The following is a 14,562-nucleotide window of genomic DNA, read 5'->3' as shown; positions in this document are numbered from 1 at the left end:
CCATTCCGCCAGACACGTTGGCAAAGGTTTCGGGTAATTTCATTCAGAGACTACGCCATATTATTGCTACGCATGGTGGATATGTGGAAAATATCGTACTATAGAGTTTCCCAGACTGCAGCGTCATCTGTTGTTGACAATTGTAACTACTGTAATTTCGAAAGTTTGTCTGCCTGAAAATGTACTGTTGTCCCAAGCATATTGCAACAAACGGTGTATTTCTATCGCTGCTCGTTTAGTTTGTATTGCCGTTTCAAATATACCGGTCATTTTTGAAACACCCTGTATTTTGTTACTTATTTGACAGATACTATATCACATGGTCATCATTCAAGAAATCATCTACACTATATTGTATGTCCACATATATGATTTGCAGTTTGAGACAGATCCTTGGACACTTTCTTACAGTTACCAAACATTCACGCCAAGTTCTGAGTCACCGTTCTAAGGGGTGCTGTTAGTGTTAGCCAGAAACAGTTATAATCAGTTCTTGAAGGCAGTTTCCAGAGATTTTTATATATATATCCACGTGGGAAAAATTATATATAAAAACAAAGATGAGGTGACTTACCGAACAAAAGCGCTGGCAGGTCGATAGACACACAAACAAACACAAACATACACACAAAATGCAAGCTTTCGCAACAAACTGTTGCCTCATCAGGAAAGAGGAAGGAGAGGGGAAGACGAAAGGAAGTGGGTTTTAAAGGAGAGGGTAAGGAGTCATTCCAATCCCGGGAGCGGAAAGACTTACCTTAGGGGGAAAAAAGGACAGGTATACACTCGCACACACGCACATATCCATCCACACATACAGACACATGCAGACATATATATTTCCGCTCCCGGGATTGGAATGACTCCTTACCCTCTCCTTTAAAACCCACTTCCTTTCGTCTTCCCCTCTCCTTCCCTCTTTCCTGATGAGGCAACAGTTTGTTGCGAAAGCTTGAATTTTGTGTGTATGTTTGTGTTTGTTTGTGTGTCTATCGACCTGCCAGCGCTTTTGTTCGGTAAGTCACCTCATCTTTGTTTTTATAAAAGCAAACAGTGCAGATGACAAATTTAACATACCATCAAGTATTATCAGTTCAAATCAAATTTTTATTCTCACATAAAAGCCTCATACAACCAAAGACCAACATTTATTTATTAGTTTATGTATTACTTTACATGGTTGCCATTTTTTTAAAAAATCTATGGTCGTAATAGATATGGTGTTACTGTTGTTGAGAGATACTATATTACATGGTCATCTCTCAACAAATCTTCTACACTATAGTAGCATTTGCTTTTAGAATATTTTTCCTGGTCTCCTTCAGTATTATTATTATTATTTTTATCTGGGTCACTTTTCCCCTTACAAATTTTATTTAGAAATTTCATGCCATGCAGTGTGGACTTTTCCTGAGTCTGTGGGTAGGTACCACGTAATCTGCAACACATCTAACACAATCAACAATGTAACATAATCAACACTATAACACAGGAATCAGCTTAATTTTTCAAGAAACTCCTCAACTGAATAGGAGTGACCCATGAAGAAACTCTTCAATTTCCACTTGAAAGCGCATGGATTCCTGCTAACATTTTTTTAATTCTTGTGGTAGCTTACTGAAAATATATGCAGCATTATACCGCAAACATTTCTGCACACGAGTCGAGGACGCGCGATCCAAATGCAGATTGGATTTCTGCGTAGTATTAAGTGAGTGAAAGCTGCTAATTGAGAATAAGCTGATATTGTTAACAAGAAACGGCACTACAGAATATAAAGGGTGTCCCAAAATAATGTATATTGACATGCCTTTCCTCTGTTATGCCATAGACACTTCCATTGCCTGTTGAATGTCTGTTTCTTCCGCAACATCCCTTCTTCATGTCATGCACCGTTCCTTCGACACCGAACTTATCATGGATTTCTGTAATTGTTACCCTCGTTGGTGGCGGTGTTCCAAATTAAACCCTCCAACGTCGTCGCACTCACATTCTCTGTTTTCCAGTAACATTTGAGCAGCCATTTCTGTTGAGCCAACCAAACACCATGTTTGTTTGTATTCCTGAAACAAAAGAAAGTGTTGTTGTTATGTTTTCCATCAACTTCTGCATTACTGCCCGCAAAAATTATATTTCTACCTCCTTTAATTACAAAGATACTCAGTTTCAGAGTGTGCATACATTATTTTGGGACACACTGTGTATATTGAGATGCCAATCTCAGAATACCCAGACTAGTGAACAGGGGTCGACAAGACGTTCACGAACTTGCACCAGTTATTGCCTGAACTGCCTACTTCTGAGCCAAAAATATCCTTTGAGAATGGGAAGAGTTACCCCACAATATAATACCATACAACATAAGCAAATGAAAATAAACAAAGTAGACTAATTTTCGAGCCAAACGATCACGTACTTCGAATACCATTTGAATATTAAAAATAGCAGTGTTAAGCCTTTGAACATGGCCCTGAATGTGGGCTTCCCATGACAGTTTACTATCTACATGAACACTAGAAATTAGAACTGTTCAGTTTCACCAATCATATGTCCATTCTTGTGAAATTAAAACGTTAGGTTTTGTTGAATTATGTGACAGAATCTGTAAAACCTGAGTCTTACTGTGATTTAGCATTAGTTTATTTTCTACAATCAATGAACTTATGTCACGAACTGCACTATTTCAAACAGACCCAATGTTGCACACATCTTTTACTATCAGGTTTCAACAGGAAGTTCTTTAATTCACTCTGAAACCTATCTTTAATCGCTTACAAGACCTTTGATATGCTCTGGTAAGTTATCGAATATATGAGAACCCGTGTATTTGACTCCTTTTTGTGCTAATGTTAAGCTTTTATAGATCATATCAACACAATCAAACGCCTCAGTTAAATCAAAAAATATGCCTAGCAATTCGAAACCTTTTGTTTAATCCAACCAGTACCTCACAGAGAAAAGAGAATATAGCGTTTTCAGTTGTTGAACCACTTCTAAAGATAAACTGTACATTTGCCAGCAAATTATGTGATATAAAATGATCAATTATCCTTACATGCACAGGCTTTTCAATAACTTTAGCAAGCACTGATGGCATAGAAATAGGTCTAAAATTGTCTACATTACTCCTTTCTCCCTTTTTATAAATCTGTTTTACTACTGAGTACTTTAATCATTCACGAAACTGACCATTCTTAAAGGAAAAAATACGAATATGGCTAAGTACACAGCTAACATGTGCAGCACAGGTAATATTCTGCTAGGCACACCAACATATCCAGAGTCCTTAGTTTGAGGGATTTAATTATACATTCAATCTCCCCCTTATCATTATCACAGAGGAGTATTTCAAATATCAATCTCGGAAAGGCATTTTTCAAGACAGTTATACAAAGGGCGTTCAAAAAGTTTCACACAGTCGTCTCTAATTTATTTATTTATTTATTTGAGGAGGAGAATGAAATTTTTTGTGAACATACTTGGAACATTTAGCTATAGGTTGGTATATAAAAGTATTTCCTTTTATTTACAGGTGAGCCATAATGGACAATGAAGTAAATGTCAGGTTGCGACAACAGTCGGTGATGGAGTTCCTCTTCAAGACTGGCGATGACTGCCACGTTGATTCACAGAAAGTTGCTCCCTGTTTATGGGGAGGGTACAGTGGATCACAGCAGTATGCAGCAGTGATTGCAGAGGTTTAAAGAAGGTGATTTCTCTCTACTGGACAATCCACGATGCGGTAGACCATCGATGGCCGTGAGTGATGTGAATAAGGAGACCACTGATCAAATCATCTGAAATGACAGATGTGTGACGACACAACAGTTTGCTGAAATGACTCATTCGCCACTGGGTAGTGTGGTATCACTGGTACAGTCACTAGGGTACAGAAAAATCTGTGCATGTTAGGTGTCCAGATTATTGACATGAGAAATGAAAACGACGAGGAAGAATGCGTGTGAGGGTCTCATAAAGACCTTTACTGAAGAGTGGAAACAGTATTTTGATGGCGTCATTACCCAGGATGAAACATTGTTGTTTTTCTCCATACCTGAGAGAAAAATCCAATCCATGGAGTGGCATCATCCGGGTTCCCCTCGGAAGAAGAAACCAAGACTTTCACGAAGACTTTTTCAGTGTGGTGTCATTTTCATTGACTTTTTGCAACCTGGCTCCACAATTAACTGAGATCATTACTGTTTGTCATTGGACGAGCTGCGATGTGCCACAAGACCCACAGACCACGGCTTCAGGGATGGCTCATCAGACTGCATTATGACAATGCCAAACCCCATACAGCCCTTATGACGCAGGAGAAAATCAGAAAGAAAATTGTTCCTCATCCTCCCACCAGTCCGGACTTGGCTCTGCCTGATTTTTCTCTCTTTGGTCATCTGAAGCCCCCCCCCCCCCCTGCGCAGTAAAACATTTGATAGTGAGAAAGACCTTATTTCCTGTCTCAAGCAATGATGTAAAAGTCAATCCCTTGAATTTTATAAAAGTGCATTTACATCATGGAAAGAACGTTGGACCAGACACGTCACAGCTGATGGAGGCTACATTGACTAGGCTCAATGTATAGCTAAATGTTCTAAGTATGTTCACAAAAAATTTCATTCTTCTCCTGAAAATAATAAAAAAAATTAGACAACTGTGCAAAACATTTTGAACACCCTTTGTAAAAGTCACCACATGTAACTAATTTTTTGTACTTCCTAGATAGTGAACCCTCTCTAGTTGGGCAGAAATGCTCTGAAGTCACAGTTAGGAGACCAATAAACAACAACAATTAGACGTTTGGTTTCACTAAATTCAACTGCCTGTGCACACCATTCAAATACCTGTTCATTGCAGTGCCATGATACATCTATGGGCTCAAATGGAGTGCAGTTTTTTACGTACATGCCCAGCATGGCTGAGATCTTATTTTTAGCCTAAAGGCTTTGAGCAGATTAGCTTTTCAATATTTTAAACTGGTTTTCTTCAAATGGTCTCTCACTCAATAAAGATAAAATCCTTTATATGAGATTCCATACTGGAAGAAATTAATATTATGTGTAGAGATAAGAAATACAAAAAACTGAGGTTACAAAATTCCTGTGTGCTTATATAGACAGCAAATGTAATTGGTCAGCACACATTCTTCATCTTTATAAAACACTTAGCTCAGCAATATTTGAACTATGGGTTATTGCTTCAGTGGCTGAAGTAGACACCTTTAAGACTTTGTACTTCGGCTATTTTCATTCATTAACGTCATACGCTATTATATTCTGGGGGAACCAGCCTCTCGCAAAGAAAATTTTCACTGCACAAAGAAAAGCCATTAGAATAATGAGTGGTGTCCATCACAGGCACTCTTGCAGGCGCTTGTTTCGAAAGATGGGGATCCTTACCACCTCCTCACAATATATCTTCTCCTTGTCGATCTTTGTCTGTAAAAACCCTTCTGCCTACAAAGATACCAGCCAATTTCATGACTGCAACATAAGAACCAATAACAGTCTGCACATTGAACTGAAAAGCCTAACTATGGTTCAAAAAGGATCTTATTACTCCAGCATTAAGCTGTTTCATGTTCTCCCACCACACATCAAATGCCTTCACAACAGACTGCCAGTATTCAAACACACTCTCACAGTGTACCTGATAGAGAAATATTTTTATAAAGTTGATGAATATGTGAAAGAAAATGTATATAATCACTAAACTTGTAAGTGTTGCAAAATTAGTATAATTAATTTTATTCTGTGTACTATCATAGATATATGACAATTATTTATTGCTATTCCTGTATTTCCTTTGGAATATTTAGTTTATCCCAACTCCTGTATATATTACACATCCTTAAAATGTAAAAACAATTTTTTGTTAATTGATTTTGTTGTTCACCAGAATGAGATTTTCACTCTGCAGCGGAGTGTGCGCTGATATGAAACTTCCTGGCAGATTAAAACTGTGTGCCCGACCGAGACTCGAACTCGGGACCTTTGCCTTTCGCGGGCAAGTGCTCTACCAACTGAGCTACCAAAGCACGACTCACACCCGGTACTCACAGCTTTACTTCTGCCAGTACCTCGTCTCCTACCTTTTGTTGTTGTTTGGTTGATTTTTATTTACATTGTATCTTCATTTGAACTCCCCCCATGAACCATGGACCTTGCCGTTGGTGGGGAGGCTTGTGTGCCTCAGCAGCACAGATGGCCGTACCGTAGGTGCAACCACAACGGAGGGGTATCTGTTGAGAGGCTAGACAAACATGTGGTTCCTGAAGAGGGGCAGCAGCCTTTTCAGTAGTTGCAGGGGCATCAGTCTGTATGATTGACTGACCTGGCCTTGTAACAATAACCAAAACAGCCTTGCTGTGCTGGTACTGCGAACGGCTGAAAGCAAGGGGAAACTACAGCCGTACTTTTTCCCGAGGGCATGCAGCTTTACTGTATGATTGAATGATGATGGCATCCTCTTGGGTAAAATATTACGGAGCTAAAATAGTCCCTCATTCGGATCTCTAGGCAGGGACCACTCAAGAGGACGAAGTTATAAGGAGAAAGAAAACTGGCGTTCTATGGATCGAGGCGCGGAATGTCAGATGCCTTAATCGGGCAGGTAGATTAGAAAATTTAAAAAGGGAAACGGATAGATTAAAGTTAGATATAGTGGGAATTAGTGAAGTTCGGTGGGAGGAGGGACAAAACGTTTGGTCAGGTGAATGCAGGGTTATAAATACAAAATCAAATAGGGGTAATGCAGGAGTAGGTTTAATAGTGAATAAAAAATTGGAGTATGGGTAACCTACTACAAACAGCATAGTGAACGCATTATTGTGGCCAAGATAGACACGAAGCCCACGCCTACTACAGTAGTTCAAGCTTATATGCCAACTAGCTCTGCAGATGACGAAGAAATTGAAGAAATGTCTGAGGAGATGAAAGAAATTATTCAGATAGTGAAGGGAGACGTAAATTTAATACTCAATGGTGACTGGAATTAGATAGTAGGAAAGGGAAGAGAAGGAAACGTAGTAGGTGAATATGGATTGGGGGGAAGAAATGAAAGAGGAAGCCGCCTGGTAGAATTTTGCACAGAGCATAACTTAATCATAGCTAACACTTGGTTCAAGAATCATAAAAGAAGGTTGTATACTTGGAAGAAGCCTGGAGATACTGACAGGTTTCAGATAGGTTATATAATGGTAGACAGAGATTTAGGAACCAGTTTTTAAATTGTAAGACATTTCCAGGGGCAGATGTGTACTCTGACTACAATCTATTGGTTATGAACTGTAGATTAAAACTAATGAAACTGCAAAAAGGAGGAAATTAAAGGAGATGGGACCTGGATAAACTGACAGAAACAGAGGTTGTAGAGAGTTTCAAGGAGAGCATTAGGGAACGATTGACAAGAATGGGGGAAAGAAATACAGTAGAAGAATAATGGGTAGCTTTGAGAGATGAAATAGTGAAGGCAGCAGAGGATCAAGTAGGTAAAAAGACGAGGGCTAATAGAAATCCTTGGGTAACAGAAGAGATACTGAATTTAATTGATGAAAGGATAAAATACAAAAATTGAGTTAACGAAGTAGGCAAAAATGAATACAAACCTCTCAAAAATGAGATCGACAGGAAGTGCAAAATGGCTAAGCAGAGATGGCTAGAGGACCATTGTAAGGATGTAGAGGCTTATCTCACTACGGGTAAGATATATACTGCCTACAGGAAAACTAAAGAGACCTTTGGAGAAAAGAGAGCCACTTGTATGAATATCAAGAGCTCAGATGGAAACCCAGTTCTAAACAAAGAAGGGAAAGCAGAAAGGTGGAAGGAGTACATAGAGGGTCTATACAAGGGCAATGTACTTGAGCATAATATTATGGAAATGGAAGAGAATGTAGATGATGATGAAATGGGAGATATGATACTGCGTGAAGAGTTTGACAGAGCACTGAAAGACCTGAGTCGAAACAAGGCCCCTGGAGTAGACAACATTCCACAAGAACTACTGACAGCCTTGGGAGAGCCACTCCTGACAAAACTGTACCATCTGGTAAGCAAGATGTATGAGACCGGCGAAATACCGTCAGACTTCAAGAAGAATATAATAATTCCAATCCCAAAGAAAGCAGATGTTGACAGATGTGAAAATTACCGAAATGTCACTTTAGTAAGTCATGGCTGCAAAATACTAACACGAATTCTTTACAGACGAATGGAAAAACTAGTAGAAGCCGACCTCGGGGAAAATCAGTTTGGATTACGTAGAAATGTTGGAACACGTGAGGCAATACTGACTTTACGACTTATCTTAGAAGAAAGATTAAGGAAAGCCAAACCTATGTTTCTAGCATTTGTAGACTTAGAGAAAGCTTTTCACAATGTTGACTGGAATACCCTCTTTCAAATTCTAAAGGTGGCAGGGGTAAAATACAGGGAGCGAAAGGCTATTTACAATTTGTACAGAAACCAGATGGCAGTTACAAGAGTCGAGGGGCATGAAAGGGAAGCAGTGGTTGGTAAGGGAGTGAGAGAGGGTTGTAGCCTCTCCCCGATGTTATTCAATCTGTATATTGAGCAAGCAGTAAAAGAAACAAAAGAAAAATTTGGAGTAGGTATTAAAAACCATGGAGAAGAAATTAAAACTTTGAGGTTCGCCGATGACATTGTAATTCTGTCAGAGACAGCAAAGGACTTGGAAGAGCAGTTGAACGGAATCGACAGTGTCTTGAAAGGAGGATATAAGATTAACATCAACAAAAGCAAAACAAGGATAATGAAATGTAGTCTAATTAAGTCAGGTGATGCTGAGGGAATTAGATTAGGAAATGAGACACTTAAAGTAGTAAAGGAGTTTTGCTATTTAGGGAGCAAAATAACTGTTGATGGTTGAAGTAGAGAGGATATAAAATGTAGACTGGAAATGGCAAGGAAAGCGTTTCTGAAGAAGAGGAATTTGTTAACATCGAGTATGGATTTTAGTGTCAGGAAGTCGTTTCTGAAAGTATTTGTATGGAGTGTAGTCATGTATGGAAGTGAAACATGGACGATAAATAGTTTGAACAAGAAGAGAATGTTCTGAGGCATCAAGGGATCACCAATTTAGTATTGGAGGGCAGTGTGGAGGCTAAAAATCGTAGAGGGAGACCAAGAGATGAATACACTAAACAGATACAGAAGGATGTAGGTTGCAGGATAGAGTAGCATGGAGAGCTGCATCAAACCAGTCTCAGGACTGAAGACCACCACCACCACCACCACCACCACCACCACCACAACAACAACAACAACAACAACAACAACAACAACAACATTTGAACAATGTAGAATATGACACGCTCCATATCCTTGTGATTCAAAATGGTTCAATGGCACTGAGTACAATGGGATCATCAGTGCCCTAGAATTTCGAACTACTTAAACCTAACTAAGCTACGGACATCACACACATGCATGCCCGAAGCAGGATTCGAACCTGCGACCATAGCGGTCGCACAGTTCCAGACTTTTAGACGCCTAGAACCGCTCGGCCACTCCGGTCGGCCCTTGTGATTCACTCACTACCAGGATCTATGGAATATGAAATGAAATAGATAAATAAATAAATACTACAAAACATATTCTTATTTATTAACACACCAAGAACTCTGATGCAGCTTGCCATGTCCAATTTTTTGTCCATATAGATTATTTCACTTATACATCATGCTGATTGTTTTGTGGTGAAATGAGCAATTTCTGTTTTTACAAAGTTTAATTGCAAAATATTTTTTATCCATGCCTCCACTGCTAAATATGGCTGACTAACCCTGTTGAGTCATCTGCACGAAGTGTGGTATATGGCTCAACCTGGCTTGGCTTATCATCGATGTAACACAAAAATAGTAGTGGCCCTAATATCAAACCTAGTAAAACACCTAATTATGTGTGTTTCCAGTCAGAAAGGAATTCTGAGTCACCATTAGTAACGAGTACTCTTTGTTTTCTGTTTGCCAAGTATGATGACATCCAACTTGGAGATTTTCCTTGAAAACCATAGCTAGTCAGCTTTTGAAGAAGCCAGTGATGATTTATAGTTTTGAAGGCTTTGGCAAGATCGCAAAAGATGTCCGAGACACACATCCCATTATCAAGATAACTGCTAACTTCTGTGACCAATTCATCTATCGTATGGGTTGTGCTGAAATTTTTCTGAAACCACACTGATGGCATGAAATAATGTTGTGGGACACATTATAATTTTATATCTGGTCGCATGCAGCTCTTTCAAATATCTGCAACAAGTGAGGGTCAATGGAAGCATCCAATACCACACGTCTGCTCTGACCCACGACGTAATGGTGTTGTGGTGTGTGATGTCATTACGGCACGGAATTTTTGAGTTGGTTGTGTTTGTAGATGTGTTGCTGTGTTTGATGGTGCCCCTCCGGTCATGTACGTGTATGGGCTGAGTGTAACATGTTGTACTGAATTCATTTGAGGTTTACTTTCGAAATCTATGATCAACTCTAAGGATAATTCCTGGTGGATCTAAATATGCCTCAGTTACACCCCCCCATAAAACTGGAAACAGGCAAATCACTCACCACTGGAGACTCATTTCACATGTAAGTTTCCTCAAAAATGTTTTAGAAAGTATCCCACAACAAATTTGCATCAGACTCTGCATTTTGGTTCTCTCTGAGAGAGAGAGAGAGAGAGAGAGAGAGAGAGAGAGATGTTACAAATGAATTCCTTGCATGATTATCAAATTAAACAAAAAATAATAATATTAGTGCCAAAGCCCGTGTTGTTTAGTAGATGCAATTCTAGTCAGGAAACTGAAATATTAATGGTGGTGTTCTTGTGAGGATGGGGTGTTGCTTTCTTAACACAAAGTAAATGATCACATTGACAAACTGCACTGTCCATTTACAATTAGACACAAAAAACTGTTTGCAAATGACATAACTATAGAGTGCTGTAGACTGATTTCTTGATGCATGAAATTTTCCTTCATTTTAGGATAAGTACTACAAAAATCAAACATATAAATGGAAATGTTTTGGCAGCAGTGAAAAGTCAATATTAAGTTCTTACTTTGTATTTTATTAATAAATATTTCTGTTAACTTCAATGAGAGACATATTGCATCAGAGTGTGACTGAACTGTGCACCTGTTTATGCAACATACCACTCATTTCATCCACACCTTGGGTGCCCAGTTCTCATTTGGTAGCAACTGCAAACATATAAAACAAATGCAAAGCTTTGGAATGAAACATTTCAGCAGATAAGCAGCCATTGTTTTATCTTTCAATTCTTATTTCAGATTTATGTGAAAATGTATTTACGATGCAACAATACACAACATTGTTACATTATTACTTTGTAAAGCAATTTAAACTTAGACTCTGTAAAAAGGTGAGGCTTGTGCTATGCCTGGATAATGTTCGTCTTGTTGATAACGTAAGTCTAAAATTTAAAAAAAAAAATTTTCAAGATTGTAAACCTAGTTGATGAACACAGTTCCGTGTTAATATTTTGATGTACACTTTAATTCACTTGACAACTATCAATCTCATAAATACATCTCATTGGATATTTTCTTTTGTCTTTGCTTTTGTGGGAGTATACAAATGTTGCTGGTTTTTACTTTGTGTTACAAAAGATTTATGAATTTTGTTAAGTCAATAATGAAATAACTGGACAGAACAATTGTTTTTTCCCCCCCTCTCTCAAAGGTGGTCACAAGTTTCCATTCCATGGAAAAACAGTCTTTATGAACACTGCCATAGTACTTGGTTTTATTTAATTTTTTTATGTGCTATTACAAATATACACAGTGTCTGAAGTTTAGGTAATGCTACTCAAAACAATCATTTGAGACTAGTAGCTGTCACATTAAAAAAAAGACAATTTATATCATTTAGAAATACTGTCATGCTAAATTAACAGGCAAACAGATTTGCCTTTACACTGACATCACAGCCTGGCTGTTTCTAAAACAAATAGAAACTACTATACAACCATTTGAAAACGCAAAGATTTTTACATCTCAACTACAGTTGAGTCTCTCTACAAAGATCCCTACCAGTTGCTCTGTACTAGGCACAGCAGCTTCATGTGAGTACTGCAACCAATCATGTTACACATTTTGTGGAAGGGGAAAGGGGGGGGGGGGGGTAGGGGCAAGCACAATTACTGCAACAACAGAAGCTACCAAACCCTCACTATATACACATACTCTTTGTAGTAGGAGCAATTTGCATGAAACAAATACTTATATTTCTCATTACATATTCTGTAACTACCTCAAACCTAATGGGCTGGAGGAGGGGGAAAGGTGAGAGAGAGGGGGAGGGGGATGATATTAATATGTGTGAAACTAAGGTTTCTGTTCAACTCACCTATTTTCAAGTGATCATTTTCCTATCCTGTCTGAGCTAATATACAACTATATAACCATGACCATTAAAACACTTATCTACATATATTAACATATGTTATGCAGGAATAAAGACAAAGTGGACAACAAAAGACCATTTAAGTTCTACAGAATATCAGATTTTTCCCACAATGAATGTGTTGTTGTGGGTATTAGATCAAGTACAAAGGACATGACCTATGCGCAAATTATGTACACGAACTGTAAAAATGCTTCGATCACATAGAAAAATAGGAACAACGCATACACAGATCAGTGCTTTCTATTACACATGTTCGCAACAAATTTAATCTCATATGTTACATTTCTAGCAGCCTAACGTCTCTTAAATATTAATTTATTTATTACGGAAAATTCTGTTACAGTCACGAAAACTCTGCAAGAGGGAAACTGAAAACTGAGTTTCCTGCTTTTTACATTTATTGAACATGAAATCAGATCTTGTGCACAGTTTTCCGGTTTTCTTGGGCACTGCTTCCACAATGCCAAATATAGATGTAAACCTCTTGGCAAATTATTGAAGTATAAGCATCATTAATTTTCAAATCGCACAAACTTTCACAAAACTGCTTTATGAAACAAATTCATAACCATCATTTGTGTGTGGTAGCAGGTAAGTGTTCTATAAAACTCTCGCACGCCAACAGCAGTAAACGACTTCTAGCATTTGGCATACTGCAATCCTATGTAACAACGCTTTAAATACGAGGCTAAATATGGAGTTCCATAACGTTCGCAAATAAAACTTCGGAACTTAACGTAAACCAAAACTGCTTTCGTCTACACTAAGCATTAAATAGCAACGAATATCAGCACCTAAATGACATTTGCTTTTCCCTGTAACTGACGACTAAACTTAGAAAAAGTCCTTTACCTGCCCATCCTCTTTCTAAAATAGTTGCAACAGGAAATATTGAAGGTCATGAAATATACTACCTACCTTCCTTCCATACTTCATCCGTTCATCGAGTGACCATAATGAAAAATATATATAGCACAACAAAAGAAAGGGAAAAGTTTTACCGCGAGTATCACATTTTACCTATTTTCTGGAACCATTATAGGTACAGGAATTCACGACAAGCGATCAATGCTTCTGGAAGGTTTCAGCAATGCATCGAGATTTCTAGAACCGTGAATCATATCGTCCATTAAGAACCGTGAATCACATCGTCCATTAGCGAAAAATACAGAAATTAGATCTAAAAAAATGAAATGTGGACAGAAACTATCCTATTAGGTCACAAACGCAGACGAATGCATCAATACATTTGAAAATTTCAACAACGCATCTCTCGAAAGCTACAGACCTTTATTGATTTTCTCTGAACAGTGTCTCACTCAGCTGCTAAAATATTTCTACAAATAAAGCAATCAGTAAATCTGTATGTTAACCTCTAATCAACTGGATATACTGCGCGTCGCTAGCATGAACCATTAGTAACGCATTCACATTATTGGTAAACGAACCCACGATTTATTGCAGGGCATAACATGCGCTATTTGTGATCGGTAACTGATGGATTTCAGATCATTTGACACAGATTCGAGACAGCGTACAAAAATAAGTTTCATGTAAATATCATGACGTGGATATCGATGAAGTTACTGTGGCTAATTAAGCGAACAGCAGCGATTTAGCAGAAGTTAGCAAAGTGCCTGGGAATTGAAATATAGCATTTCTGAATTAGGTTGCAAAGTTACGCAATGAATATATCATAACGCGGTCGGAATTATTTCAATTACGTCTACAATTTAATTTCTTTAACACAAAATAGAGCCCACACTACACCATAATACACTAACATTACAGATACAGATCTTTCAAACAACCTTCGGCATAAATAATTTCGTTCGACATACATTAAATAACTTGAAATTAAATATTTTGTCCATTCTAACAACTTAAGTAGCTATTGATCCATTCACACAAAATCTATAATCGGCACAAGGTAGCAGCATGACATGCATTATAGGAAAACATACTACTGCTTTCACGATCAAGTTTTTATGTATAGTCACTTCAAAAACTGATAATCGCTTTAAAATTACCGTTATTAAAAGCCATAATATTGAAAACAGCTAAATATTTCTGGAAATTACTAGATCCGGCGCGAAGGCGTGCAGGATGTTTACACA

The 14,562-nt window shown here is 38.1% G+C and overlaps 1 long non-coding RNA gene across 1 annotated transcript; it reads right to left on the bottom strand.

Moving 5' to 3' along the window:
* Positions 1 to 1,006: 1,006 nt before the first annotated feature.
* Positions 1,007 to 13,722, bottom strand: LOC126419267 (uncharacterized). Its single transcript, XR_007575949.1, has 3 exons — positions 13,364 to 13,722; positions 11,076 to 11,217; positions 1,007 to 2,063 (listed from the first exon to the last, which is right to left on the bottom strand). It is a non-coding gene; the product is annotated as an uncharacterized LOC126419267 (long non-coding RNA).
* Positions 13,723 to 14,562: the final 840 nt, after the last annotated feature.

Source organism: Schistocerca serialis, chromosome 1 (assembly GCF_023864345.2).
Source record: "Schistocerca serialis cubense isolate TAMUIC-IGC-003099 chromosome 1, iqSchSeri2.2, whole genome shotgun sequence".
Taxonomy (NCBI): Eukaryota; Metazoa; Arthropoda; class Insecta; order Orthoptera; family Acrididae; genus Schistocerca; species Schistocerca serialis.
The sequence above is the reverse complement of the archived record's forward strand: the minus strand, read 5'-3'. Positions and strand labels throughout refer to the sequence as shown.